Source organism: Diabrotica virgifera, chromosome 2 (assembly GCF_917563875.1).
Source record: "Diabrotica virgifera virgifera chromosome 2, PGI_DIABVI_V3a".
NCBI lineage: Eukaryota > Metazoa > Arthropoda > Insecta > Coleoptera > Chrysomelidae > Diabrotica > Diabrotica virgifera.
This window is the reverse complement of record NC_065444.1, coordinates 138,851,567-138,857,385: the sequence shown is the minus strand read 5'-3', so window position 1 is coordinate 138,857,385 and position 5,819 is coordinate 138,851,567.

Here is a 5,819-nt window from a genome sequence, read left to right as displayed (position 1 = left end):
GTGAGGGTTTATTTAAATTACCCTTTAATCGAAACTTTATTATCAAATAACGTAAATAATACGAGGTGTTTCCAGAAATGCTCACATTTTTAAAAGTATTTGATAAGATCTTTAAAACAAGCTTAGCTATACGTTATTCGGATGGAAAACACCAGAGTTATTAACAAAAAAACACGATTATGTCATTAAAAAAATAAAAAAAAAAGGAGGAATTAAATTATCGGTTTCTCCACAAAAATGAAAATTATTCCTATTCCACATACAGGGTGTAACGAAAATACAGGTCATAAATTAACTCACATATTCTGAGACCAAAAATAGTTGGAATGAACCTAATTTACCTTAATACAAATATGCACATAAAAAAAGTTACAGCCCTTTGAATTTACAAAATGAAAATCGATTTTTTCGAATATATCGAAAACTATTAGAGATTTTTTTATTGAAAATGGACATGTGGCATTCTTATGGCAGGAAAATTTAATAAAAAAATTATAGTGAAATTTGTGCACCGCATAAAAATTTTATGGGGGTTTTGTTCCCTTAAACCCTCCCAAACTTTTTTGTACGTTCCAATTAAATTATTATTGTGGTACCATTAGTTAAATTCAATATTTCTAAAACTTTTTTGCCCCTTAGTATTTTTTCGACAAGGCAGTGTTTATCGAGTTGCGGCTTCTTTTTAAATATGTTTACATAAAAATTTTATGGGGGTTTTGTTCCTTTAAACTCCCCAAATGTTTGTGTATGTTCCAATTGACCTTTAACTGTGGTACCGTTAGTTAAACACAGTGTTTTTAAAACTTTTTTGCCTCTTTGTATTTTTTCGAGAAGGCACTTTTTATCGAGATGTGACTTCTTTTTTAATATGGTTCAAAATATACCGAAAAAGGTAAATCATAAATAAATTTTCATATTATTACCAAGTCTCCATAATCGTACTTAACCATATACAAATATGTGGTGGATTTGAAAAATATTCAAAATATCTCGATAAAAACTGACTTTTCGAAAAAGTACTAAGAGGCAAAAAAGTTTTTAAAATAGTGTTTTTAACTAATGGTACTACAATAATAATTAAATTGGAACGTACACAAAAGTTTGGGGGGGTTTAAAGGAACAAAACCCCCATAAAATTTTTATGGGGTGTCCAAATTTCACTATAATTTTTTCTTAAGATACTGCTACTATAAGAATGCCACATGTCTATTTTCAATAAAAGATCTCTAATAGTTTTCGATATATTGGAAAAAATCGATTTTCATTTTGTAACTTCAAAGGGCTGTAACTTTTTTTATGTGCACATTTGTACTAAGGTAAGTTACGTTCAATCGAACTATTTTTGGCTCCAGAATCTGTGATTAAATTTATGACCTGTATTTTTGTTACACCCTGTATAATTAGGTTTATTTATGTATCAACAACGTGTCTTAAAATTGTATCCAGTTGAAAATGTCTAGATTTGAAATAAACTGAATTTGTGAGTATTTTGCTGCTCCGAAATAGTTGAAATTGGAGATATTTATACGCTCCGAAAAAATTGACAGGAAAAGGAAATTTCATTGATCGAAAAATTTAATTTATTATACTGAATTAGGAGTAAGTACTATAAGATCTGGAAAGTTGAACTTTTTTGAAGCCTTTAGTATTTATGAACGGAACTTTTTACACTATTTTCAAAGTTAAAATGTCAAAATATCAATTAGATTGTATCGTAGAGAAATAAATAAAGATGTATAATAGGGGCCTTATTCTCCCCCATGTCTAACAGCTTCCTGTTTTCAGAATAGACGAGATCCATTTTTTTTTTTCGAAGTCAAAATTGAAATATCCAAATACACTTCGTCAAAAGACTTCGATCCGGAAACTTGTGTTTGAGGAAAGGAATTCTACTATGAATTCGTCTTCCACATAGAAAATAAGGTTTGTTATATTTCGAAAGTTTCTTCCGATGTGGCCAAAGTTTCTGGTGATATCCCATCTCTAGAAAACAAGGTTTCTATTAACATCTCTGAGGTCACCTCTGACTTCGACATTAAAATATTGTCATTGTTATAAAGTTCCTGTAGATATTTTGTCTTTCAAAAAAAGATGAAATAGGTAGAAAAGTTAATAGAGGAAACAGGGACAATAGACAAAGGAATTTAACCCATTTCAGCAGAGACAAAAGACGATAAAGTGAAATGTAAATTGGAGTCACGGTCGACATTTGACGGGAGCGGAGGTCCTGTTCGTATTAAGTTCCAAGTTCCAATTTCGGGCCGAAAGTCGTCATGAAACAATTACATGAATTAGTTTAAATCAGCTGCAATAGCGAATGGATGGTCCGAATAAAAAAGGCTGAAAACCTATATCTATTGCACTTCGAGGAGATGCCTTGGATGTGTTTCATACCATAGCCGTAGATTAGAGAGATGATTTCGAACAGCTTAAGAACAGACTAAACAGGCGATAGGATCACGCACACTTGGAGTATGTCGAATAATATAAGGTAAATATTGCCAGGTTAGTACAATATACGTATCCAACAGCTCCCAAAGACATGATGGGAAAGTTGGAAGCTCAAACATTTATTAAAGGTCTTCGGGATCATGGAATGCAGTGAATACTGCGAATAGCTCGTCACAAGAACAGCTTCTTTGAAATGTCGTGAATATAGTATATATTATGTATATTATGTAATAGTGAAATACATTGTTGGTGGATACCGGAGCTACCAGGGCCATTATACGACCGACAGTTATAAATAGTGGTAAGAAACTTTTACCAACGAAGTTGCGACTGCGGACTGCCACAGGTAAAATTCCAACACCCACGGAGAAATGCAGATATAACTAAGAATTGGGAAAAAAAGGTCGTCCATACTGTCAGAGTTGCTGACATCGAAGAGGATGTTATATTAGAAATGGACTTAATGAATTTGTTTGGATGCCTAATGGATTGCTAATGGATCCAGTTATGCCTGAGAGGAGTGAAACGATTTTAGTGGCGCCCCTGCAGGTAATTGTGGAAGAAGGAACACCTGTTATAATGGAGCCTTGGTACCACGATGAGGACGTTGACCGAGGAATCATAATTGGAAAGGACTTGGTGACTTCTACTAAAGAAATTTCTATAAGACTTATTAAGGTCAATGACTACCCAGTGATCATCAAAAAAGATACGAAAGTAGGAATCTGTGTAGATGTGACGCCCACAACGAGAGGTTCGACCAAATGGTTGCAGTTGCTGGTCAGTCTATAAATTAGGTGGAGAAAAGGAGATTAAGGGAATTTCTTTGGCGATATCATGGCATATTTGTACCAGAAGGAGGAAAGGCAGGAAGAACTACTCCTGTTAAACATAAAAGTGATACTTGTAACGCTAAACCAATTCGTCAAAGAGTTTAGAACTGTTTTACGTCAATCAGAGGAAACTGAAAATATTGTTCAGGCAATGAAGAAAGTCGGAGTGATAGAACTTTCTACCAGGCCAGCGATCTCTCCGTTAGTTATGGTCAAGAAGAAAGACGGAACTACGAGGTTCTGTGTGGATTACCGTTTGTTAAACAATATTACCAAAAAGGATAGTTACAGTTTGTCAAATATACGGTCATACTTGGCCCATTGATATTAGGCTCCACCTAAGAAGCGCATTCAACACAAACATAATTGACTGAATGCGCTTCCACTTATTTTTCTACGCGAGTGGACAAAATCGCCAAGTATCACCGTATGTTTGACAAGCTGTCCCTGTAACACGAATCAATGATACGTTGGATATATTGGCTGGAAGAGAATTATTTTCTACGTTGAACTTGGAAGTCTTGATATTGGTAGGTAGAAATGGACCCAGTGGATAAGGAAAAGATAGCCTTTACCACAAGATCCGGATTGTGGCAATTCAACGTTATGATATTTGGACTCTGTAATACTCCTGCGACATTTTGAGAGCTTTACGTAAAACCTGTTGACAGGGTTATCTTGGAAAACGTGCCTGGTATTTTTTGACGACGCAATTGTCTTCGTGGAGACTCTTTTGAAGACCATTTGAAGAATTTAGAAGACGTTTTTAATCGACTGAAAGCTTCCCTATTGATGTCAAAACCCAAGAAGGGCCAGTTATTTCAAAGTAAAGTCAACTATCTAGGTCATAAAGTCAGTAAAGAAGTAGTGGCTGTGAATAAGGGAAAAATCGATTCCATTCAGGAATGACTAGAACCCACTGACAAACATCAAATGAGTTTTATTTGACTATATACTTACTATCTAAGGTTCATTAAGAAGTTTTCACGTATCATTGTCATTAACGCGACTTACATAAGAAGCAAGAGATTACAATTGGAATGGAGACTGCCAAATTTCCTTTCGAAACCTTAATGAAGTATTTAATCACAGCAGCATTAAAAGAGTATCCACTGCCAGGAGGAGAGTTTATCTTAGATACAGATTACAGATGCAAGTAACATATGAATTTGCAGAGTGCTATCTCAGATCAAAGGGACAGAAACGTATTCTTGGATATTTTAGTAAAGTGCTTTCAAAACCTCAGCGAGAGTATTGTGTCACGAAAAATGAATTTCTAGAAGTAGTGAAATCAGTAGAATACTTCTATCAGTACCTCTAAGGAAGGAAGTTTCTAATCCGAACGACCATGCCCCAACCACTTGGTTAAAGCAGTTTAAGATCCCAGAAGGTCACATGGATTGAACGACTCAAAGATACAATTTCAAAATTGAGCATCGGGCAGGAATTAGTCACAGGAACGCCGATTCTCTTTCTAGAAGTTAGTACCCAGCAGAGTCCGTACCCATTGCAACGAAACATAATCAAAGAAAGGAGTACTGCTAAAAACAACGGTGGTCGACGACGAGTGGACGCCTACTAAGATCAGGGGCGAACAAGGGAAAGATCCAATTTTACAGAAAATTCTTAAATTGGAAGAAGAAAATCGTCAACCATCTTGTCAAGAAATATCAAGCCTAAGTAGTTAAGAGGCGTTGGGCCCTGTGGAACTCCTTTATAATGAAAAACAGCTTGCTTAAACGAGTACTGGAAAATGATGATGGTATAGCGAAGAGAACACAATTGATGATTACAAAGAGCAGAGAAGAGCCGAAGTATTTCGTTAGTTACATGTTACATGACAGTCCATCTTGAAGACATTTCTATGTAAATAAAACCCTTCAGAGAATGCGGGAACGGTTTAATTAGATGAATAGTTTCGACGATGTAAAGAGATGGTGTAAGGAATGTACTAACTTGCCACGAGTACTGGAACTTATCGAAAAGGAAGGCTCCTACGAGGCAATACAATGTTAGATGTCCGTTTGAGAGAAAGCAAAAGAAAGCAAAAATGGATGCAAGTAGATATTATATTGATCGTATTGAATTACTTCACTAAAGAACATAAAAACTACAGGCTATTACTCGTAAATCGGATGGAATGGTAGAGCGAATAAATAGGGCAGTTGACAAGCATTTGATAAATATTTTGTCCAATCAGCAGCGAAATTGATATCCGTAACTTCCGTTCTTCGCAATGACTTACATATGTGAGTGCCTTGTGATTTAGAGTTTGGATGTCGATGGATAAGACGTAGCTGGTGAAGATTATGTAAATGGATTGCGAAGAAGAATGGAGATCCGTAAACCGAACATCCCTTATGTTTTATGAAGGACCACAAAGTCTGACTCGATAATTCGAATAAGCGAATGGGTTATTCTCCCAAGGTCTGACAAGGTCCGTCCTTAAGTAAGGAGTAGATTAACGACGTTATCTACCGAATAAGCAAAATTCCGATGGGAAGGCGGATGATAGTATCTACACAACAACCGGCT